This window comes from Talpa europaea (assembly GCF_964194135.1).
Source record: "Talpa europaea genome assembly, chromosome: 4".
Taxonomy (NCBI): Eukaryota; Metazoa; Chordata; class Mammalia; order Eulipotyphla; family Talpidae; genus Talpa; species Talpa europaea.
In genome coordinates, this window is record NC_140070.1 from 97326477 (window position 1) to 97353594 (window position 27118).

Sequence of the window (27118 nt, forward strand, 5' to 3'; positions counted from 1 at the left end):
AGGCCAGCTGTACAGGGTGGGGGAGGGGATAGCAGCAGTGGAGGGGACTGTGGCAGGGAGAGGGGTGGGTGGGTGAGAGGATTCACCAAAGACAGAGTGGGGAGCAGAACAGGCAGATTTAATGAAATACATTGCTGAGTGGAGCAGCAAGCAAGACAGGAGAGGTCTGCTGTGCCATGTGGGTTAGCTCCTGGATAGAACTTGTGCTGCAGTGGCTGCTGATAGCTTCATAGTGCTGAGAGACCCTAATTGTAATTCATTTTATGTAACATTTCATCATTATTCCCTTGCTCAAAACTTAATTACATCATTGACACAAAAATTTATGCTCCTTTTTAAACGTATTTCTAGAATATGAGCAGGGAAGAATATCCTTTATGTGAAGACTTCTCTATTTACTACTACTTCTTGTGTCTTGGTGTGTATCCCAGTAGCTTGCTTAAATATTTATCTCTTGAATCTGAATCTCCCCTGTCATTGATTTAATCCCAGTCTGCATTATTTTCTGCTGGGGTGATAGATTCTCCACCTCTGCCTCTGCCCAAATTTATAAACTATATTACACTATAATAGATATGACTTTTTATTATTTACTTATTTTTTAAAGATTTATTTATTTATGCATATAAGAACTGGGGTGCAGACCAGAGGTTTGGGGGGGAGGTGAGAGGATTCACCAGAGACAGAGTGGGGAGTAGGACAGGCAGACTGACTGAAATACACTACTGAGGGCAGCAGCAGGCAAGGCAGGAGAGGTCTGCTGCACCATGTGGGTTGCTCCCTGGCTGGCAGGGTATCAACCTTGTGCTGCAGAGGCTGAGGATAGCTTCCTAGTGGTGTGCTTAACCCCTTGCGCCACCAGGGAGGCCCTAGGTATGACTTTTTAAATACACAATTTCTATTTATGTTATTTTGCTTCTTTTAGTGGAATAACATTGTTATTAGATAATGTCCATATGTGGCAAGGTGGAGAACCAAGCTTTAGTGATCTTTGCCTATCTGGCAGCCTCAACTTTTTGCCCCTTCTGAATAAATTCTGTGTTTAAGCAATACCAAACTACTTGCAATTCCTGATCTCTGTGCTTTTATATAAGCTGTTCCCCACCTTGCCATTCAGGTCCTTATCTCTGAGCTTTAGCCATAAACATTTCTCTGTTACAGTGTTTAGACACATGGGCAGCTACAAATAATGCAATGTATCTTTAAGCAGTGAACTTCTGAAAGGCTGGAATTACATCTAGTTATCTTTGTTTATTAAATGAACCATTCAATCTGTAGCTGGAATTAATGGTGATTTGGTGGATGTCTCCTGTTCATGTTCTTTCTTCTTTTAAAATTGCATGTTCACTTTGATACTAAAGGTATGGTCCATGGGCCATTCTTAGGTATGAGCATCACCAAGGTATGAACATCACCCAGGATCTTCTTATTTTTTGGGGGGGATGTGTGTGTATAATATTATAAATGTAACATCAGGTAGCCACCACACTCAGATACAGAACATACAGCATAGTTTCATTATTCCCCAAATTCCCTTTGTAGTCACACCCTCCCACTCCCAATACTTGACAGCCACTGATCTGTTATTCCCCAGTTGCTTAGAAATGCAGAATCTCAGGCACCAGCCTTAGTGAATCAGGCTCTGCAGTTTAACAAGATGCCTAAGTGGTTCATATTTACAGTACAGTTTGAGAAATATTGATCTAGGAGATATTTCATCAAATATTATCAGGACACACAGTACTCCTTGCGAGCGTCTCACTTACATATTTTGATGTATACATGTTTGGGGTATACAACTTTAAGAATTGGTAAGGTTTTCCCTACCAGCCAAGAAAACCCTTGCCTTGCACGAAAAGGTCAGTTTCTTGAAGAAACCCTCATAACTTTGCTAATAAAATGCATGTACCTGAATCAAGGTACTATTCATATGGCAGATTCTAGAGTGAGCTAAAAGCAGCCACCCTCCAACTGGAAGTTCACCTCACCCATCATAGTACTGACCTTTCCCATGGACAGTTCTGGCATTTGCTTTGGCCTCTCCGTCTTCCCCAGATGAAATTATCTGCTTTTTGGGTTATCTATTCTTCTCTACAAGGATGCTTATCTTGGGTTGCTTCTTTCTGCAACTTTCATTATCTTTGAATGGTAATTTCCCATTTTCTTCTCTTACATTTATTCTTTTCAATTATCGTCATCCATCACTGTCCGTAACAGAATCCAATCCTAGTTTTACTCACTTCTTGTCTCAGAATAAGAATGTTTATGAGATATCAACAATTTCATCGTCCTTTGTTTACTCTCAGCTGTCCCTCAGCCTTGAATCATGTGTAGCATCTTTGTGTATCTTCCCATCCTTCCTATATACTCTCATTTATGCATTATTAAATATTTATGTCTGGGCATCAGTATATTTTCTGGAGATGTGCTCATCTACCTTGAGCAGTGTTGCCCCTTGCTTTGAGGACTTGATTTTCTCTAAAATTTGGCATCTAAGCTCCTGCTTTTTTGGCTTGCCTGTCTTTTTTTTTTTTAAAGATTTTTTTGGTAACGATTTATTTATTTATACAAACACTGGGTACAGTCAGAAGCGCGGGAGGGTGAGAGATTTCACCAGAGTCAGAGCGGAGAGCAGAGCAGGCAGAAGGAGCGAGGTATACTGCTGAGGGGAGCAGCGAGTGGCAGGAGAGGTCTGCGTGCCATGTGGGACCCTTACCTGGTGGCCGGGGATAGAACCGGTGCTGCAGAGGCTGCAGGCAGCTTTGCAGCCCAGCGTTCAACCGCTGCGCCACTGGGGAGGCCCAGGCTTGCCTGTCTTATGCTTAAAATATTCCACAGGTTTTTCTTGAATAGCATCATCTCCAATTCATTTTTTATAGCAACTACTTGCATTGTTCTACATTACTTCTACAAATTAATAACTGACAACATCCTTCCTTTAAAAATATCCTCTCCTTGCTACACCTTTCAACACAGGCCCAGCCATTTTGTTTGCTCTTATGGCCATAACTTTCATCTAGCATGTCAGGGGACGTGTCCTGTTTGCAGAGCTAGCCAGTCAGTCACAAAGGACTTGGTCTCCTCAGGTCCATTCCTTAAAACTTCATGGTTCAACAACACAATGTGGTAAAGCAATGTAAAAGGCAGGCTGGGGGAAAAACAGGAAATTATACTCTCAGAGGAAATTGCAGTAATAAAGTGAGAAACGAAAAGAAACAACTGACCAGTAAGTCATAAAATTCTAATCATGCAGAAGGGATAAAATGAACCTCTATTCACTGGCTGGAAAAGTTTTGTATTATTCTCTTCATCCTTATTCACACTTAGATGCTTACCTTTGTGGCATGATAGTCATCTGGTCATTTTACAGTTGCAATAACTAAGACAGAGATATTTAGTGATACATATAAGGTTTCACTGTAATGGCTGGCAGAGCCAGGTCTAGGATGTGGATTTTAAAGCAGGTTCCTAAAGCAGGACATTTCCCCTAATAGTTTAGGGCATTCATGAAATAAATTTATTAAAGGGTCAACAAGTCGCCAGGTCCTTTTCTATTCACATTTCAATGTAGTAAATCTTCCCAACAAAGTCATAAAGTCCATTTTCCAATTTACAAATGAGAAATCTCAGAGTGTGGGAGGCAAATATGAGGTTTTTCATTGTGAAAGTGCTTGCCTTTACCCCAGAAGGTAAGCTCACAGACAGGAAATGGTGTTCCCAAGTGAGCAATAGTGTTCTAGGTTGCTGAGAAGAGCAGAAAGATGAAAACACTATTACTCGAGAAGAACATGGCCCTGTGCTATAGCAACTGGGAAATGATGAGCAGACATACCTATTTAAGAGTTTCCATATGTAGGAGGTGTCTTCCCATTTGGCCAGTAACTGAAAAAATTTGTAGTAACTGAAAGAATTTGATTAGTTTTGATAATTAAGGCAGAGGTAATTCCAAATGGAGGGCACATACCCTAGGAAATAGGTAAGTTAGTTTCCTGCAGTTTGAGAAAAATATTATTTAAAAGTATTTTCTAATGAAGTATAAGATATATTGATAAGTGATTATGTCATGTGTATAACTTAGCGAATTTTCACAAACGGAATGCATCTGTGTTTCCAGCATCAAGATCAAGAAATTAAACATTGGTGGCATCCTGGAAGTCACTTGTGATTCTGTATTATCAATATTCCCCTAAAAGTAATCACTAGCCTGACTCCTATATGCTATATATTAGTTTTACCTATTTCTTAATTTTTTAAAGTCATATAGTATGTACGCTTTTGTGTCTAGCTTACTTTACTCAAATTAAAGTCTATATGTTTGTTATATAATTACATTTTTCCTCTTGGTTAATTTTTATTTTTGTTTAATGTATATAATTGTTCTGATGTGGATCCATATGGCCTATAAATAAGCATAAAACTTACTGGGATTGTGTGCTCAAAAACTTAGACTCCCTGGCTAACCACTTACAAGAATGTCCTGAAATTCACCCTGGGTGGACTCATTAACTTTGCTCAGAGAGAACTATTAATAATTAGACTAGCTGGATAGTTTGATCTTAGATATTTCTTTCATTAGATATATATTTTTTGGGTAAACTCATGATTATTTCACAAGAATTAAGAGTCTAAAGGAGGCACAATTAAATGATGTAGAAGGCGGACTGGATGAAGGATCACTAAATTTTCAGTAAGTTAGAAAAATCCCATTAAGAGTTTTACTAGATAAACTTTGAGTCTGCAACTACTTTGCAATCTCTACAGTTTTATCAGGTTTCTCATTGCAAATATCAGATCTTCTCAATGCCTGTCCTTTACTGTTTCAGGTTTAAGGCAGCATGGCATATATGGCTCTTATCAGTCAAAAGGGGGCAGCATTCACCCTTTTTCTAAAGACCAGAACCTCTTGGTCACATCTTTCTAGGAAAAGAATAGTTTCATCAGATAGCATTTTAGAACGTATATATCTTTTAAGCGCCCTGTTTTAATTGTTTATAGAGATAGTAACAGATTTTCAACTTCATGTCATTGAAACCAATATATGACACATTATAAAGTTGGGCTGTCTCTGTGCCCAGAGTTCCCCTATTTCTGCCTTTGTCCCTTGATTGGGTGTGGCAGTCTTGCTCAGACTCAGACTGCTAAAGGGCGGTGGCTGGAATGAACAAAAGGACCTCTACTTTTAGCCTGAGGAGGATTACCAGGGGATGCCTGGGGAGAAAGAGAAATGCTGTGTGCCTCCATTATTGTTTTAATTTCTAAATGCTATTTTTTCTCTTCTGAATTTTTTCCCTTTAAAAAATTTCTGTTATAAGCGTAAAGATTGCATTAAAGGTAAATAAGATATATACAATCTAAGGATATATGACTGCATTCTATCTTAGGGGCATTCTTTATTAACCAAGTAACCTTTAGAGTTTAATACACAGTTGCTTGCAGTTCTTTTCTTGCTGATGCTGTAGCAGAGGGTGTGGTGGTAGAAACAGCAGTTTAATGCTGAAGCTGTCAGACTTTTTATCTCTATGACCTCTAACTAACAGAGCACCAGATGACTGACTGACTGGTTTGTTTGTCCAAATACTGATTTTAATGACTGACTTATATCATCTCTATGTTCTACTTGATTGGTTTTGGAAAAATCAATGTTGATGGTCAAAATTCTAAATTAATTATCTTTTTGTAGATTTAATCATATTGCACACAGCCCTAAACAGTCTTGTGAATTGTATTTTTCTTAAAATTTAAAGAGTAGACTTTAGCCAAATATTTCTGAATGATAGAGGAGAGTTGACCCATTCCATAATTAGCTTTTGTAAATACCAAGTCAAAGGTCAAAGCAAAGGTCATCTGATTTCTTTCTTTTGTGAAGAAAACAAGGGTTTTAGTCACTATGACTGATTTCAGAGTAGTAACTAAAGATGAGGTCATTGCTTCCTTCCTAAGCAGAGATTACAAATGGAATGAATTTGAAGAGTTATAGATATAATTACATTAATATTAATATCAAATAACAGCTGATAATTTTCATAACACAAACACCTGTAATCCTTACACTTGATTTTTTTTGAAGTGTTTTGCACCATCAGATAGAACTGCTGGGAGAACTGCTCTTGAGAGGATCCCTGATGATGTCATTTTATTGTGTTCCGCCATTTCTGAACAGTGACATGCCACACAGTTATCATGACATATTCAGAGCAAAACAAGTAGTTGAATACATTCAAGAATTTCACAGGGGGACAAAAAGAATCCCTCCACCATTTACTCTATTAGCAGTCTCTTACCTGTATTATCATACAGTGAAGGGCATCCAAAGTCTAAAACCCAGGAGATAAATAAGGCAAACATTTCTACTTGAAATAAAACAACTTGAAGTTGAGACAATGCCTTTTAAACCAAATCATGAATTTAAATGTGTGTATTAAGATGAATTAGAGGAGATATGAAGAAAAAGTTGGGTGACCAGCTATGCTGGATTGACAGAGACTGAGTATGTCTCCAGAATGTGAGACTTTCAGTTTTAAAATCAGTACTTTCTGAGGCAGACCAGGGTAAGTTGGTCACTCGAGCTGGGAGATTTTTGAGACCATCTAGTCCCATTACCTTACTCTACAGTTGAAAACAACAAAGCCTATGGAAATTAAACTATCTCCCTATGACCCCAAACAATCATTTTTCTCTGTAATTTTGTCAATGTCTTGTCATTTTTTTCAGGTCACATGTTAAACTTAAGCAAATGGCCTTTCTTATCAAGTGGGTCTCCAATGGGGCTGGCCATGCATTTGTGAGGCTCCATGTGTAGCCTTACTTCTTAGATCTGAAAATCCCTTAGCTGACTGGTAATGCCTAGCCTTTCTTCCAGAAGAATATAGAACAACCATCTCAAAAGCTTGAACACTCTTCTGCATCTTTCTGAGTGATGTTGCCAAGTACTAAAGACAGGCATGAAGAATACATAGCCAGAGTCAAAACTGGATTCTGAGACTTGGGCTGTATCAGAATTCACAACTTTTCAAAAGTGGGGGACAACTTGAGTTCATCTGGTCATAAGGAAAGCCCAAATTGCAATTAAATCATTCAGCCCTATTTAAAGACTTCACTGGTAGTCACTCCTAGGAGGACTTGCCTTCCTAAATAAGGACCATGGTGGATAATAATTACTTAAATAATGAAAAGGATGAATGGAATGTATTATATCACTGTGTGTTGGGGGGCATATGTAGAGTCTATTAAAGACTGCTTTCAGTATTTTCTTTAAATCATCCCACAGAGGGCCTCCCTGGTGGCGCAAGGGGTTAAGCACCGCACTGTGAAACAATTCGTAGCCTCTGCAGCACGAGTTCAATACCCAGCCAGGGAGCAGCCCACATGGCGCAGCGGACCTCTCCTGTCTTGCCTGCTGCTCCCCTCAGCAGTGTATTTCGGTCAATCTGCCTGTTCTGTTCCCTACCCTGTCTCTGGTGGATCCTTTCAGCGCCCCCTCTACATCTCTGTTCTGTATCCCAGCTCTTATATGCATAAATAAATAAATCTTTAAAAAAAAAATCATCCCACAGAGATGATTACTTGTACCGGAAAGAAAATGAGAACAACTAACAATATTTTCTTCCATTCATCAATCAGACTAATTATAAAAATGAATAAGAGGGGCCTCCCCGGTGGCGCAGCGGTTGAGCGCTGGGTTGCGAAGCTGCCCGCGGCCTCTGCGGCGCCCGTTCGATCCCCGGCTGCTCCCCGGCCACCGGAGGAGGGTCCCGCATGGCGCGCAGACCTCTCCTGCCGCCCGCTGCTCCCCTCAGCAGTGTCCTTCGGTCCTTCTGCCTGCTCTGCTCCCTACTCTGGCTCTGGTGAATTCTCTCACCCTCCTGTGCTTCTGACTGTACCCAGTGCTTGTATAAACAAAAAACAAACAAATAAATAAATAAAATAAAATAAAAAAACCATGCCTCTATAAAAAAAAAGCAAAACATTTGCAAAAAAAAAAATGAATAAGAGAACAAACATGTTCAAAATAAGCTAAAACATGTTCAAAACAGAATAGATGACAACAAAGGTAGTCAAAGCTACTCAGAATCCTGGTACAAGTTTATTGTCCACTGAGCTAGATACCCATCTCTTCCCTAGTTTATTTGCCAAACAAATTACCTCGTCTTCTTTCACTGGACATTCCTGTAATTGTCTTTAATGCTCAGTTTAAATATCACTTCCTAGGAAAATCTAACACATTCTATTTTAGGACCCCCTGTTAAAAGTCTTTCCATAATTTTATACTTAAATACCATACAATGAAAGTTAGCAGGAATTAAGCTAAATTTCTATTGATAATGATTTAAAATCCATATCATTGCTGTACTATAAATTCCTTACATCAGAGACCTTGTCTTTCTTGGTCATTGTTGATTGAGGCTCCTGGAACATAGAAAGTAGCCAGTAAATATGTTACTGTGAGTCATCCATTTGGAATGAGTCATAGTTTCATATTTTGTGTAGGCTTTCTATTATGTAAGCCTGTAATAAGTGGGAAAATCTATGAAATGCATTATATACAACATTTCCAGCTATATTAATGCTGTTATGAGAACTGGTTCTATAGAAAGATAACCAGATCCAAGTGTTGCCTTTCATGCTATCTTTGAAAAATTATCCCTCTAGGCCTAGTTTCATCATTTGTAAAATAAGGATAATTGTGTGTACTTCCAAAGTTTCCTCTGAGGATTAAAGGAAATATTGCAGGATAAACATTAAGCACAGTACCTGGAACATGATTTTGTTTTATATAATTTTTAGATTATTAGAGTAATTAAAATGTAAAGTAAGCAAATGCCCCAAATTCCTCAGAATGGTGGAAAATGTTATTAACTTTGTTAGAATGTTATTGACTAGTATTTTGGGTTCTTGTTTATAGTTTTTCGATTGAGTCATGCGACTTAAGTCAACTATGTTATATCTGGGCTTACATTTCTGCAAAGTGAGAGAGCTGAGAATCAGTGTGCTATGAACATCTTAATTTTTTATAAAATTGAATGTTTATGTGGTCATTTTTTCCAAAGCCTAGCTATATCTTTTTTAGATTCTAAAAAGATTGTTTTGCAAGTCAGGTTCCTGGGGAGCTGACTGTGAGTTAGAGATTAGTATGCAGCAAGTGTAACAGGGAGTGCTCTAAGCACTAACACCTGTTGGAGAAGGGGAAAAACAGGATTGGATAGCAGGAGAAGTTGGGCTGTAAGCTGCTGGAACAAAGGCTTTAGTCAAACTTTTTGTAGGATGAGCATGACCAATATGACAAATGTCATGGCACCAGCGTATTTATAATTTAGATGATAATATGGTGGATGCCTTCTATACTATCTTCTTAGCATCCCTCCCCCTGTAAACTGATTATTTTCTATTCTAACTATGAAATTTACAGAGTAGATGTCTTGTTCTTACACACTTCACCATCTTGTCACTAATCATTGTTCCAATTATGTATACTTATTTTAAAATGGATCAATTTGAATCAATTTTCTAGTTTACCTAGAAAAGACAGTCAGTCTTTGGTGATAGGACCCCAAATGTGAAACTCAAGATTTGGTGTTCCTTATAACCTCTGTGGGGAGGAAATCATGATGAACTTTAAAACCTACTGATGTACATGGCATAATAGTAAGTAATTCAATATTTATAATATTATAGCATTCTTAAGTACATATGCACATAATAACAGAATTTAAAATTACATGAAACAAAAATTAACAGAACTGGAAACTGAAATAGCTCAATCCACAATTATAGCTGGAGAATTCAACACTCAATGAGAATAAGAAAACAAAATATCAGAGAGGATATATAAGACATGAACATTATCAACTAATGTGAACTATTAGACATTTATAGAGCACACTATCCAACAACAAAAGAATATAAATACTATTTAAAGGCATATAGAATATTCATCAAGGTAAGCCATGTTATGGGCTATAAAACAAACCTAAGTAAATTTAAATTTAAAAGATCAGAATTATATGAAGTATGTTCCTGGCCATAATGGAATTAAGCTCGAAATGCATAATAGGAATACATCTGGAAACTCCATTCGTATTTTGCAAAGTAAGCAACACAACGTCTAAATTGATGTTTTAAAAAATAAGTCTTGAAAGAAATTAGAAAATATTTGAATTGGATGAAAAGAACACATCAAAATTTGCAGGATGAATCTAAAGCAGAATTGTATATATAGAATATATATTAGAGAATTAAGTGCTTATGTTGTAAAGGCCTCAAATCCATGATTTAAGCTTTAGGAATCTAGAAAAAGAAGAACACATTAAGTCTCAAAGCAAATAGAATGAAAAGAAAAATAAAGATAAGAGTAGAAGTCAAGGGAATTAAAAATAAGGAGGTAGAGAAAAATCAATGAAACAAAAAAAACCCCAGTACTTCGAAAGGATCAATAAAATTGATAGACTTCTACCCAGACTGGGCAAGTGGGAAAAAAATAAGAGAAGAAAAATGACTAATAGCAGAAATGAAAGGAGCATTACTATTGAGTCTTTAGACATTAAAAAGGATAGAGATTATTATAACGCTTTGTCCATACATCTAAGAACTTAGTTTTTGCTTTCAAGTAATTCATCCATGTCATTGATCAAAAATCTAATGAAGATAAATAATAAGCCTGAATATTCCTGTATCTATCAAATAAATTTAGTTCTTACTAAATATTTTGGAAAGAAATAATACCGTCAATATAAAATTTTCCAGAAAATACAACTCATTTTATAACAGAACCAGAAAATATAGTACAAATTTTAAAGAAAACTAAAAATCAGTATCCCTAACAAAATTTAGAAATTTCAATGCAACATTATGTAGAAAGAATAACTACGTGGGGTCTATTTTAGAAGTGCAAGTCCCGTTCAACATCTAAAAGTCAATTAATGTAATTCCCGTATCAGAAGACTGATGTGGGAGAAAAAATATATTTACAATAGATGCAAAAAAAAAAACCCCAAAACATTTTATAAGTCTCAATATACATTCATTGTCTAAAACAACAAAAACACAAAAACTCAGCAAACTAAGAATAGAACCCGATAAAGGGCAAAACCATGTCCTAACATCATACTTAATAGTGAATTACTAATTTTTCTCTCTCAAAGATTGGGGGTTAAAAGGGAGGATGTACACTCACACACTCCTGTTTAACATAACATGGGGGGATCTAGTTAATGCAATAAGGCAAAATCAAACTACTGATACATGCTACAATGTGGGTGAATCTGAAACACAATTATGCTTAGTAAAAGAAGTCACACTTGAGGCTACATACTATGTGATTTCATATGACATTCTGGAAAAGCCAAAAGTGTGGGGATAGAAAGCAGATCAATAGTTGCCAGGAACTGAGGTTGCAAGGAGAGTTTGACCACAAAGGAGCATGATAAAGTTTTAGGGGGTGTTATAATGATTGTATATCTTATTTATAATGGTGGTTATATGACTTTGTGTTTGCCACAATTCATAAAACTGTATACTAACAATAGTGTATTTTACTATGTATAAAATTTAATTCAATACACTTAACAGAGAAAAGGAAACCCCATCCACAGATAGAAAATGTGATGTAGGTTTGATTTTGGAACAAAATTGCAGTGGTATTTTCTCTGTGGTTATTTTTTCACTGCACATCTGGATGTATTTCTGGTCCTTCTGAAGTTTGGTTATTTATGTATTTGATGAATTCTATGATCCAGGGTATTGTCAATTTAATCTTCATTGTTTTTTCTTTCTTTTTTTTTTTTTAAGATTTACTTATTTATTATTTATACAAGCACTGGGTACAGTCAGAAGCGTGGGAGGGTGAGAGAATTCACCAGAGCCAGAGCAGAGAGCAGAGCAGGCAGAAGGACCAAAGTACACTGCTGAGGGGAGCAGCGGGCGGCAGGAGAGGTCTGCGCGCCATGCGGGACCCTCCTCCAGTGGCTGGGGAGCAGCCGGGGATCGAACCGGTGCTGCAGAGGCTGCAGGCAGGTTCGCAACCCAGCGCTCAACCGCTGCGCCACTGGGGAGATCCTAATCTTCATTGTTTTGCTCAAACAAGTTCAAACTAATTTTGATCACTTGTAATAGATGGTTCTGAGTAATGTATGGAAACAGAAACTTGTGTAAGTCATTCTTATAAAAGGATCTGTGAGAAGTAAGAATTGTATGGGAGCAGAAAGGAGAAAGTGACAAGTTTCATCAGGGATATGGACAAATAGTGAGTGACTTGGCCTTGAAGACTTTGAACTGAGGTTGGCCTTGAAGAGAGGGGAAACAGAGGTTAGAGGCTCTTTACCCCTTGTCCTCTTCCTTTTTCCTAATATTTTTCTTTGTAAAGAGTCAGGGATACTCAGCATCAGTGATTAAAATAAAAGTATTACTGCTTTGAAAAAGGAAAATTTAAAAGATAATTTATATTTGGTTTGAAGAATTGTCAGACAGCTTTTAATCATAGATCAGTTGGGAGTATTTCCAGATTAGATCTAAAGATGATATGCCTTGAATAGATCTTAATTAATTACTTAATTACTTAATTCTACAATCGTGTTAAGGACTTATTTCTGCTGATGTAGTAGACAATGATTTTTTTCCCCTTAGTCCATGTAGGTGGGGCTGACCCCACTGTCTTCTTCACTGTAGGGGAAGAGAAATTCCTTCCCTTCTAAGTTCTTTTGGAAAGTCTGTTAATTAAATTGTCATGATGTACATTAATAGGGAAAAAAAGAAATTTAATTTTATACATAAGCAGTGACATACAAACCCATGAAGCAACCAAAGCATGCAGTTTGTGCACCTTCTTGGTAGGAAGCAATACATTTTTGAAGAACTCACAAGACAGAGAAACTTGGGCAAAGACAAGGAAAATTAGTGAAGGAGTAACCAGGTTTGTTTAAACAGATCTAGGCCCTGAATTATATATGTCTGGTATAAGGATGTTTCTCTTTTGCATGTGAGATTTATTTCCTGCTTTCAGGGAGACAGAGGAGGGTCAGAGTGTCCTTCTTGCATGGTCTGTTTCTCAAGTAACTTTAAATCACAATAATCAACATGTCACAGTGTTGTACTTGGGGCTGGCCTACCCCAAATCCCTCATCACCTTCCCAGAGGTAGGGATATTAGGAATGGGCATGTGTCCCAGGTCAATTACCAAGCATATTTTTACCCCCCGGCCACAGCAAATGGTGAGGGACAGGTAAATAATTCATTCTCTTTCTTTAGATTAATACCAGTGTATAGTGGGAATTATCAATAAGAGAAGATTAGCATCATCTGCTTTTGATAAAGTATGGATGAGAACTACCCAGGACCATTTGCTAATTAATATTAATTCTTTAGCTCAGCATTTCCCAATGATTTTTTTTGAACATTAGTTCTAATAACTACTCTATGGCTTTATATATTAACTTGAAAACACTGCATACTGTGTCCTCAGAACATAATAAAAGCTTTAGATATCCTGTAGTAGGGAAATCTTTTTTTCATTTGGATTAGGCTTTCTCAAAGGGATGCAGTGAAAGTGACCTTTTCACACATATATTGATTACTTTTTTACCACATTTTGAGAAATGTAACTGTAGACATTTTTCTGCCTTACTATAGTTAAACCATTCAAAGATTTTAATAGCAGGATAAAAGGTACTTCTTACCTTATTTCCTACTCCCTTTGAAGCAACATTGGTCAACCTTTCCCCTCCAACATCATGATCTCTAAGCAAATTATAAATGTAAGAGTCAGGAACATTTGGCCATTTTGGACTCATGCAATCCCACTTAACACCATTTTGCTCTCTTCAGGGGACCCTGGAATTCATTCCTTCACAATTGTGGAAACACACAGTGTCTCATTTGGCTGACACCTGAGACTTCCAAACTGATTACTTAATAAAGAGCTACTGAATGATAATGTAAGGTAGAATTAGAATCCACATCTCAGCAGCATTGTCACCTTGGAGTTTCATATTTGAATCCAAAATGTGAATAGCCTGAAGGAATAATAGAGAAAATGCCCTGTGCACCTGGTGTAGTGTGGTGGAATAAGAATAGTCTTAAAAAGGTCCAATCACTTATATCCTCATGGCGCACTCATGTACTTGAAAGTGATGTCTCTGAAGAAACTTCCATTGACTTCTAATTTACCTCAGTTTCCTTCTTGTAACATTTGATAAAGTAAAACATAAAATCACTGGTAGTGAGGAAAGGAAGTGCAACATCACTTCCAAAAGTGAAAGACATCTTATAAATCTAAACTAAAGCTGATTCATAGGGAAGGTGATCTTTGGGACACTTGTAACTAACATAAGCTCCAAAATAATACCAGTGATAATGAAAAACATTTCTTTCGGAAGCATTTCAAATGCAGAGGAAGTCTGCTCTCCTCAGGAAACTTCACAGTGTTTTGCTGATGACAAAATGGTGTAATAAAAATAAGACATTGAAATGGAATTTTTACAATTGTGATTCTTAAACACTTAGCACTGCTGTGGAAAAAAAAATACAATACATTTCCACATACCCAAGCTATCTTATTTTAGCACTGTTTTGCAAACAATTGAGAAGGTTTAACAATCAATCCATGTTAAAATTAGCTCAAAAACACATGCACTCTCTGAATGAATTACTGCATTGAACATGCTTAGGGAATGTAAGATTTTAGTTTTTCACTTGGAAAACCCACAATTTGTGTTTCTCATTATCTTTTTTAACAACTTTTTGCTTATAGAAGGGTTGAAAATTATAAAAGGAACTTTTAGAAGCTCTATATATTAAAGATTATGATGATTTTGAAGCTGAAGCAATGTGGCAGAAGAGACAATGGGCAATTTGTCAGGGGCAGATATAATCTTTCCTCTGAAGGCCTCAAACTGTGTGGGAAACACATACATACACAACTGAATACAATTAAGGTCATCTTGATGTGAGAATGGGAACTCTCCACACAACTTATTTCTATATCATCTTGACTTACTCTTTACTCTTGCTGCCAATATGACATGATCACTCCTTGCAGGGGAGGGAAAGAATACATTTTTCCTCTACCCTTCTAGGTTCTCCAATTGAGATCCTGAAACTGACTAACAAATACAGATTGATAGAGAAAATTCAAACAATTTTTTAACATGTATCTCACTGATACCTTTTGTGAAAATCTGCTTTATTATTGACAACTTTACTATTTGTCTCTGTTTTTGGTAAATTTTTGTTCTTTTCTCTCTGCTAAGATAATTAGGGATCATTATCACTATTCCCTTCACTGTAGAAGTCCAGCCTGTTCTGATGACCACAGGAGGAACATCAGGGTAGAGTAAAATAAAACCTGCTAGAGCAAGGCTTAACTTGATGTAAATAGTAGAAAGGTGAAAGTTTCAAGCCCATTTCTAAAAGAATGATGATAAACATTGAACCAAAGTTTCTGGGTGTGGTGATGGGACATGATTGTTTCTAAGTATGCTTGGGTTGCCATAACAAAATGCCATGAACTGGGTGGCTTAAAGATTAGAAATTTATTTCTCACATTCTGGAGGCTGGGAAGATCAGGGCTCCGGCAGGGCTGGGTTCTGGTGAGAACTTTTACTGGCTTGTAGAGGGCTGCCTCCCTACTGTAACCTCTACCTGGTGAAAGTGGACTGGGAGAGAATACTCTCTGGTCTCTTCATAGGGCACTAATCCTATCACGGACCACATCCTCATGACTTCATATCAATGTCATCTCAACAGAGCCAAAGGCTCTGTCTCTAAATATCATCACACAGGGATTAGGGCTTCATATAAATTGGGGTGGGGGAGAGACAATTTTACCCAGGAGTCTGTAATGAAAAATAGTTATATTCTTTTGGATTACTTTTCATGGGTCCATCCCTGTACATTCCTTCATATCCCTATAACTTCCAGCACAGTATTCACAGATACAATTACCAGGCATCCCCAGGACCTATGTAACTACTAGTTATATAGCCTGGAGCTTTGGTGATACATGCACTAGATCCCTGGGACATGTTTCAACGGTAACACTTTAAAAGGTAAATCAAGAAGGAAAGTACTAGTTTCAAATGCTTGGAAAGAGACAGGTAGTCTTAGCTCTGAGAACTGGGTAAGGAATATTGCAGAATAAGATATAGGACTTGTGAAAGTTTCAGGGAGTGAGAACTATTTGAGAAATAAATCATTTGAGATAATAGATTTATCTGCTTAAAATTTTATCGAAAATTGAAGGCATATAATAAGGAAATATTTCTAAAATGGATGGTACACTTTGCTGTCTTCTAAAGAAGGTCTGACATTGTTTAACATTTTCTTGATGACTCCAGGTCATCATTGTGCACCTCAAGATATTCATGTGAAGTAACAATCCCGTCAAGAGCCCTCAGAACATACTACACTGCTTCCGCCTATATTACTCTTTCTAGATTGCTATGATATCTGGGTTTGTATTCACTTTGAATATTAATACCCAGTGTATCTGTTCGATAGATGCTCTTCCTAATAAAAATGTGTTACTTACACTTTGGCATGGTCTTAGAAATCACAAAGACAAATGTGTTAGAAATGTACATTAACTGACAGTGATTAGATTCTGACCAGGATGGTGGGACCAATCAATGCTGTATTCCATAGGACTTGGTGACATTGACTTTGGATGCTCTTTCTCAGTACATACCAACCTACTGAAATTCCAGTTGGATATCAACACAGCTGAGATTGTGCTGCTAATATGTGAAGTACTATGGAAGCAGGGAAAGCTAAGGTAAATTGCACTGCAATTATCAGTTCATTAGTAACATGGCCATTGTGAAAAATGAGCACTTGCCTGGTGCTTTGTGCAGGGTTTCACACGCCAACTTGGATCAAAGCCAAGCATCCCTTTGCCTGGATCTTTAGCTTAAGTTCCAATTTTAGCCTGTGATTTTTTTTTAACAGAAGATAAAAATGATGGTAGCAAATGTATTAATTTGGCAGCATTATTAGCACTTCAGTAACAATACCTCCCTTTTTGAGTCACTACACAGTTCGCAGAGTATTTTCCCAAGATGTTCCCCTTGAGTCTCACGACCACCTTCTGTGGCAGAATGGCCAACAATCTGGCATTCACTCAGGACCATTTATTTCCCAACAGGCTGTACAGATTCTCTCTTAAGCACAGAGATCCTTCCTGCATATCAATGAGGCTGCCTTCAGGAGCAGTTGTAGCAATTGTCCCACTCAGAGGTAACAGATATGCTAATTAAAAAATTGCTGAGGAAAAGGGCACAAACCTTGAAAGCCTTCTCAAAAATAAGTAACTAAGTAAATAAAACAAAAATTACCATGTTTGCTTGTTTGGAATTTCCTCTGAGAAATTATCAATGAAGTAATAACTAGCTCTCAGGAGCCTAACTGCTTTATTCTGTATTATTTTAAATTATCTTCTTGCTGAAGTTCATAAAAAGCAAGGGACATACATTTGAAAGAAGGAAACCACTTTTGCTTTGGTTGGTTTTTCAATTCAACCTCTGAACTTTCACTTCTGCCATGCAATGCATCTGTTTAGTTTATGATCACCTTCTTTCCTTTTTTATTTTAAAATCAGTGCAGGGCCTCCCTGGTGGTGCAAGGGATTAAGATGCAGCACTATGAAGCTATCCGCAGCCACTGCAGTACAAGTTCGATCCCCAGCCAGGGAGCTAACCACATGGCACAGCAGACCTCTCCTGACGCTCCCGCTGCTCCCCTCAGCAGTGTATTTCAGTCATTCCGCCTGTCCTGTTCCCCACTCTGTCTCTGGTGAATCCTCTCCCCCACTCCCCCCTCCCTCACCTCCCCCCCCCACTCCAGTTCTTGTTTGCATAAATGAGTGACTTAAAAAAAATAAAAAAATCAATGCAAGGGGGAACACAAGAGGAACTGTGGGGCATGCACTAAGACAACTTGACATGTTTGAAATCCTACTTATCAGAAGTATCTACCTACTAAATAAACACATATCTTAAGCTCCTACCATGATCCCAACACTCTTCTAGTTGATGGGGGCTTAGCAGTGAAAAGGGAAGAAGACTGGAAAAGCTGGAAAGTCTAAAAGATTTTCCTGACCTGCAATACATAGATGAGTTTATAGACACCTTCAAGAATGTGATGGTGATAACAGGAGAAACTCCCCCCAAATCAAAATAGCTCAGTGCTTTTTTGTCTCCAATTCCACTTTGGAGTTGGAGAATGTGGGAAAGGGAAGTGTTTAAAATCTTACTTCAGTGGTGACCAGGACTTGTTTCTGAGTCCTTGGATTTACACTAATGAAGCTTTCAATGTGTTTAAAGATGGTATTGATTTATGGTGGAAAGATAATTAGAGTCAAAAGATCAGAGTGGAACTCCAGATTTGGGAGACTGCATGATTTGGGGCAGAAAGTCACAAGCTTTGGTTTTAGAGAGATACATTTGTGTCTAAGCTTTCTGAATTTCTACTTTCTAAGCTTTCTGGCAAAATTTCACACACACTGAAGGCTGTTCTCCTTATCTGTAAAATGAATATTATGATACCTCATAAAATCACAAGTAATTAAATGAGATTTATACAAATGGATCTAGTTCCAACTCATCGTCTTTGTTGTTGTTGTTTAGTTTTGTTACTAATTGGCTAGGTGATGTGTGTATGTTTGGTTGTGTGAACTTCAAAATCATTTTCATATCTCTGGGAATTAAGGTGTTAAGATGCTGACTAGATCTTACATCTAACATTATTAGTCTATGATAGTCTAGTATAGTCCGTTGTATAAGTTAAAAGATTTAAGGGTACATCTCAGAACGGACATGTACCTGAGAAATTCATGTAAATTTCAACTATTTATTGAGCAAAGATTACAGAAGGGCAGTATGTACTGCTTTTATTGTTGAAATAGCATTGCATTATGTTATATACATTTCAGGTGTTCATGAACATGCGCGTATGTTATGTTCAGTACTGCTAGAAGTTCAAATCTATCCTTTATAATGTCTACTTTTTCCTGATTTACCTTACACCCTTCCTCCTTCTGATAACCACTATATAGTCCAAAATTTTATTTTTTTTAATTTTAATTTATCAATTTGTTTACTCTATGTACTACATTGAGTGTAGTCACAAGGTGTTTGTCTGGCTTATCTCACTAAACATAATTCTTTCTAGGTTCATCCGCATTGTTGCAAATGGCAGAGTTTCATCTTTTTATAGCTGAAAAATAGTAGTCCATTGTGCGTATATACCACATCTTTATTTATTAGTCACTGGACACTTAGGGTGTTTCCAGTTCTTGACTATTGTAAATAGCGCTGCAATAAAAGTGGGATGCATATATCTATTCAAATGAATGTTTTTGTACTTTTTGGTAAATATCCAGAAGTGGGAAAACTGAATCATATGAAATTTGTATTTTTAAATTTTTGAAGAAACTGCATATTTCTTTCCATAATGGCTGCACCAAGTTAGATTCCTCCCAACAATATATATTCCCTTCTTTCTGCATCATCTCCAATACTTGTTGTTTCTTGTCTTTTGTATAATAGCCATTCTCCCAGGTGTGAAGTGACAGCACATAGTTTTGATTTGCATCTCTGATAATAGGTGAGAAATGTCTTTTAATGTGCCTATTGGTTGCCGCATATCTCCTCAGGAGAAGTACCTATCTAGACTCTCTGCCCATTGTTTTAATGGGCTGTTTGTTTTTTAATTACTATGTTTTATGAGTTCTTTGTTTAATATACATATGTATTTTTAGTGGTCATAAAATACTGTGCTATAATTACTGTTATGTCTGTTTCTTCTACTTAAAACATACATTATTCTTCTGGGGAAAAAAGTGGTCAAAATAAATTTAGTCTTACCAACAAGGATATGAAAATACATATTATGTTTTTTTCATTGTTAAATTGAAGTCACATGATTTAGAATATGGTAAAGACAAGTGTAATTAATGGTATGGAGTATTTAAAAATTTTTAATGGTTATATAATGAATGGATATTTTCTGCTTAAGTTTGCCAAGATGGTATTCATTCAGTAATTTAAGTCACCAGTACCCTAATAGTATTTATTAAGAATAAAAAGGTTTTTCTGATCCTCTTTAGAATACAATCCATGAGAAATTAAACTATTTTTTCTTAAATATTTATTTATGCGTACAAGAGCTGGAGTGCATGCCAGAGATATGGGGTGTGTGAGAGGATTCACCGGAGACAGAGTAGGGAGCAGAACAAACAGAACTGACTGAAATACACTGCTGAGGGGAACAGTGAGTGAAACAGGAGAGGTCTGCTGTGCCATGTGGGTCGCCTCCCTGGTGGGGGACTGAACTCGTGCTGTAGTGGCTGTGGATAGCTTCATAGTGCTGTGAAGCTTCATAATCACTTGCGCCACCAGGGAGGCCCCCAAAATTAAAGTATTTGTTTTGAGAGATGGACTCACTGAAATCCTGTAGAATTATATGCATAAATATTTTGAAGCAAAGATAGTTTAATGAGATATGGAGGATAGTACAGTGTCATTCAAGGGGCACTCAATCAAGGATTCAGAATAGCATGAGTGGAAAGCAGCAGAAGGACAAGGAGTAATTTACTTGCCTTTCCTTTCCTTTTACTCATTATGCCTGATTCAGACAAGCTGGGTATGTTCACAGTGGTGAGTAAGGAGTTGTCATGTGTCAGCTCAGGTCAGAGTGGTAGTTCTTAGCTTTTGCTGCATAGGTGGCTGGGGAAGGGAAGGATATTGCAGTGTTCTGGAGCTGACTGATACCACCAGTCCATGATAGTAGACAGTTAAAACTTCAGAAATCCTGTGAGTCACTTGTTACACAGCCATTATTAAAAATTAAATTATGCTAATGCACTATTAAATAAATTTGTTATATGAAAACAAGGCAATAAATACTCAAAACTCATTACTTCTTAATTATAGTACTACATTTGTGCTTTGTGCTGTTATTTACATCTACTAAATTGCTATGGTGGAAATAATATATAATAATGTGCTACTGTACATCTCTTCCCAGCTCTGAATTTAATGACAGCATGATGGTAACTTGATATTGGCTGTGGTGATATTTACAATGTAGAAATAAACAAATGTTATATAACTCAGGGATTTTTTTTTTCCCTTCGTAGATCTGATTGGTAAACATTTACCATCATATCACTAAATAAAATTTTGGTTGGATTAGATTGGGTTTAGAAAAGAATATTTTAATAGGAAAAATTTCAAATGTACACAAAACTAAAAAGAATAATATTGAAAATATCCATATACCATTTCCCAACTTAATTACCAATGTTTTATCTGGAGTACTATAAATCAAACCCCAGATATCATGTGATAAGATATATTTCAGATCTATATCTTTGGATATATATCTAAAATGTTTAGGCACCTAAAAAGATATAACCACATTTTTGTTTTTATTAAAAAATTATAAATGCAGCTTTATACAGCTTAAATTTATAAAAATTTTAACCCTTTGCACTCCAAACCATTTTACGATATTTTGATTTAATTTCTTGTGCCATTTCAAGATAAAACTTCAGGGAAACATGCATGTCTCAAAAAGTTGCGTTGAAATAACCTCAATTCCCTGTAATCACTAATAAATTGCAGTGTCCTCTGAGAGGGGTCATCTGACTGATATGGTAGAATTCCAATGTCCCCTGAGAGGGGACAGCGGAGTGCAAAGGGTTAAATATAAAAAATTATATTTTCTTATTGTTGTTAATTTTGGGACAATATATGATTTCTCCCCTCAGGTGTGGTCACTGATTCTTCCATCACCAAAGCAGCCATAGCCCATCACCATATTTCCTTGTCCTTTTCCTTACTTGTTTCATTCCTACCTTCACCCCCTCCCATCCTGGATGCTTCATATCTATGGTCAGCTTTGAAGGTTTGTCTTTGTCTGACCTTTGTTTTTTTCTATATTCCACATATAAGTGAAACTATCCAATATTTTTCTTTTTATTTCTGATTTATTTCACTTGGCATCAACCCTCCTGGCTCCATGTTGCTGCAAATGGCATGAGTTTGTCATTTTTGATTGCTGAGTAATATTCCAGTGTGTGTGTGTGTGTGTGTGTGTGTGTGTGTATGTATGTACAACATCATCTTGATTCATTCATCTGTTTTGAGACATTTAGGATGTTTCCATATCTTGGTTATTGTAAATAGTGCTGCAATAAACATTGGGTTGCAGGTTTTCTTTGGGTAAATGTTTTTGTGTTCTTTGGGTGGATCCCTGGGAGCGGAATACCTGGGCCATATGGCAGATCCATTTTTAGTGTTTTGAGGCTCCTTCACACAGCTTCCCATGGTTAACCACATTTTTAATGACAAATAATATTAATAATTTTGTTATTCCTTAATACTGGTCCATGTTTGAATTCCCTGATTCTTTTGAAAATGTGTTTTAAGAGATGGTTGGTTTGGTTCAGGAGCCAAACAAGTAAGCCAGCCTTTTTAATAACTAAAAGAGACCAGAACACTATGAGACTTGAGATGTTATTAAAGAGCAGGAAAGGAAGATTTCACAGGATATAGTTCAAAATAAAGATTACAGAAAAATAAAACTGTTTCATGTTTATGCCTACTGAGATCAGACTCTTCAGTAAACTGGTTATACAAAAAAAGCACACAATCTGGTACCCTTAAAAAGTTCATTCAACTTTTGGGGGTTCATACACAACCTTGGGACTTGCCTACATGTGTGCACCTATGTTTATATACAGAATTATGCATAGTATATGAAGGAGCATGTAACTTCCCCTAAGTGACCCAGGAGCCACTGGAATTGAAGTTAAAATCTAAGATTTAGAGGGTGAAAAGAAGACATATAAATGATGACAATGCAAAGCAATAATGTTAGGGCCAGATACCAAGTACTATTGGAGCACAAAAAAATAGAGTGGTTAAATTTTCTTAGGGCCCAGAGAAAATGACACTGAAATTAGAGCTTTACCTTTTGAATAAGAGTTTCTCAATTAGAGAGGATGACTATGAGTGTCATGCTAAATTTGGAGGTGATTAGAGATGGCACTAAACTGACAACTTGGCTAGGGTTCAAAAGCCATGGACAGCTGTTAAAAAGGAATATAAATTTTAACTTATCTCAGTCATTGCAGGATTTAAAACTGGGGGACAGCATGGTCAGGTTACATATGAGAAAGTTTAATGTAGCAACAGCAACAGCAACAGGGAAGGAGGGATGTTCTAGGGAGAAGATGTGACATAGTGAGAACTGGTAGCAGCTGCTGTGACAGTTGAAGTAAAAGATGAGGCTCTGTAATATGGCACAATTAGGTCAGAGTAGAGGGAAGGATATTAGGAGTTATTTAAAAAAAATGAAATGAAGTAATGCATGTATTTGGTAAAGGAGACATACAGGAGAAAAAAGATTCCTAGATTTAAGGATCTGTTAGAAAAGGTAATGAATGCTACTTATTGAAATATACAGATGTGGTCAAGGAGAAAGAGAAGAAAGAAAAATACCTTCAGTCTAAGGCATGTTGAATTTGAAGCATCTATGGAACACAGAGGAAGGGATTCTCAGAAACATCCCAAAAGCCTAAAGTCCCTCAAGGACTAGCCCAATGGTTTAGGTGCAGAATGGTGTTAAAATGGGGTGATTTCTGGTTTGAAGTTGTTCATGGTCAGCAAAAATTCCTCCTCTAAAACTTCAAGAAGCAGTTGGATAAAAAAATTATTAATCTCACTATCTTCCTGGTTGTGGGTTTTTTTTTTTTTCTTTCAACCTGATCTCATTTCCAACCTGAAGATCTTTCCAAACGCAAATTTACTTTCTTGCATAAAGCTTTTATTTTTATTTTTTTAAAAAAGATTTATTTATGCATATGAAAACTGGGGTATAGGCCAGAAGTGTGGGGGGTGAGAGGATTCTCCAAAGACAGAGTGGGGTACAGAACAGGCAGATTGACTGAAATACACTGCTGAGGGGAGCAGCGGGTGAGTCAGGAGAGGTCTGCTGTGCCATGTGGGTAGCTCCCTGGCTGGGGATCAAACTTGTGCTGCGGTGGCTGCAGATTGCTTCATAGGTTGTGTCTTAACCCCTTGCACCACCAGGGAGGCCTCACATAAAGCTTTTAAATAACTCCTTACTGTCCCTGGACAAAACTCAAACTTTTTACCATGTCCTATTTAAGACTTTTATCCACTGTAGATATTAGTTTTTCCAATGGGCTAATACTTCCAGGGTTTCTTTCTTGATCCCTTAGGACAAAGTCTCAGGGAAGTAGAAAGTACAATATTATAATCAGCTTTTTTCTTATATACATTCCCATATACTAAACTCCTTGTTGTCAGGGACTGACTTCACTCATTGGTTTAGAAGAAGGTGAGGTAGAATTGAAGGTCTATTATGTGGCACGTAGTTTGAGAGGGGTTGAGACCAAAATGGTATAACTGAAGTATAAGCTCCAAATTGTTTTATCTCAATTGTGCATTATGTTTTCAAGAGATTAAAATGCAAGCCTTAGGTTTTAGGCATAGGATAATCATATCCTGACCATTTTTCGTGGATTGATCAAAAAAATTCTCGGTGATCTTACAATGAGACTATATTTTTGGGCCTACTGATCACTCCCAACAAGATCTGTCCTCAATTTGAATTTTTTATCCAAGAATGAGAAATGGGAGTCTAAATTGAGTGTAAGATGAAGGTGAGAAAAAAAGGGATAGAAGCTGGGTGAAAGAAAACAAATAATGCATAAATTTTACCTTGCAAAGGCAGTGAGTGAAATGAGCAAAAGGATAGGATATTTGAATCACATTAAACTCTATACCGTGCTGTGTAAACTATCATGAGAAACGTGTTAATCTCATGCTAGGCACACTATGAAAATCTATCAGTCCAAAGCTATGTTCCATTTTCAAGGGACTAGGGCTTTGCATTTCTTGGAAGAATTGATCAGTATAAGTGCAGGTCGATCAAGGCTTTTGTGCTTGCATTTAAATGTTAATCAATCACATTTTATTAAAAATTTAAGGCAAGAGTGAGAATGGAACAGTGTATGAGTCTGTGCTGATGACAAAGAGATCAAGTTGAGATCTATTCTGAAATGACTTGAGGATTTTCTAATGTGTGGAATGTTAGGGACCCATCTGCATAACATACTGGTGGGGGTAGTGATGGGTTGAGATCACGGTAGGACTAATGACATTTATTGATAATCTCTACTTTGCAAGATGAGAAACAGTATATTCCTTGTTGTCTGGACAAATAAGCAGTGTATCCAAGCATTCTATCAATCATGCAAGAAAGAGAGTAATAATTATCATTTAAAGCAGTTTTAATAATTTCATTTAAAATATATACTTGTTATCATGTTACATGCATAACATTAAATTTACTATCTTAACTGTTTTTAAGAATACAGGTCTGTGACATAAAATACATTCATGTTGTTCTGAAGGTAATTATTACCATTCTTCTCAGAATTTCTAAAATCTTCCCAAAGTGAAACTCCATACCCTTTATACTGTAACTACATTTTCCCCTCCTTCAAACTTCTGGTAACCACCATTTTCATTTCTACATCTAAGAATTTGACTATGTACTGTAAGTACCTAATATAGGAAGAATCATGCAGTATTTGTGCTTTTTTGACTGCTTGTTTACTTTCCATAAAGTCCTCAAGATACATACATGTTGTAGAATAGTAGAAATTCCTTTCTTGTTACAACTGAATAATATTCCATTGTATGTATATACCACTGTTTGTTAATTCAGTCATCAATAGATACTTCAGTTACTGCTATCTTTTGACTATTGTGAATATGCTGCTATAAACATGCATGTACAAGTATCTTTTCAATCCTCAACTTTAGATTTTGGGGGAATATACTCAAAAGTGTAATTGTTGGAACACATGGTAATTTTATGTCTAATTTCTTGTGAAACTTATTTTGTTCTCCATAGTGGCCATATCATTTTATATTCCTTCTAATAATGTATAAGAAAAATGTCTTCCCTGTTAAATTTTTAAAGTGAACGTTAACAGAAAAAATATTAAACACAGACGGAAAGCTGATGTATGGAAAACCAAGTGGAAAAATGTTAACTTGGTTTACACTTTCTTTTTAATTCTCTAAACCAGAAATAGTTCCTAATTATGAGTCTCAAGTGATTTCACATATGCTCTAATGCTGATCCCCTGAGCTCGGGGGCCAGAGGGGTGGGGGGCCCGGCGGGGAAGGTATAGGATAGAGGATGAGTTTCTGGTGTACCATGTGGGGCCTGGGGCTAACAGCCTGTGGCCTGGAGGGCTCTTTCCCATCTACCACAGAGTTCATTAACAGTATGAGCATTTTCTATGTGGGCCAGTATAACAAGAAGTTCAGGAAACATTGCCCTACACCATAGAAGTAAAGCCAGGATTAAAATCAGGAGAAGATGCAAAAGCATAAAATATTCATTCAACAAAAATCTTTTTTGAGAACCGGCTCTGTTTCAGGGCCTAGTTTAGAATTGTGAAGCTACCTAGGGCATTTTCTGGGGTAAACAAGATAGAACCACCATGCTTTCAAAGAACTTAGTCTGTAGAGGTGAGGATATATGCAGTGACAGTACAGTTTGTAAAGTAATCTGCTGAGCATGGGGAGGAGAAATTTAAAGATGTTGTATATGCCCACCTCCCATTCTGATGTTGAAACTTGATGAGATAGCTTTCTGAACTCCTCTCACTTTCCCTGCCATGGGGAGGCCAGTTGTAATATCTGCTTCTCACTTTTTGGAATGTGGCTGCTCAGAGTAATTCAGGTATGTCAGAAGGCAAGTGAACTGTCTGTCCTAGATGGAGCTGCTTGATGAAAATTTTAGAAGCAATCTGTGATGGATAAAGTGTCAGGACTTAAGGAAATCATTTGCATTATCACAGAGGAAGAATTATGGAAACTCAAGGAAGCTATCCCTGAGGATTTCTCCCCATATCTGGACTACAGACTGTGTTGGGCTATGGTTCTCCCTGCTTTGTCTTTGTTCATATGCAATGTATTTTTTTTAATTGGAGAACATTGGTTTACATATTCTACATTATTCAGAGATATGGGATCCCACCTCTTTAGATGTATATACCCATTTATAAAAAATTTAATAACTC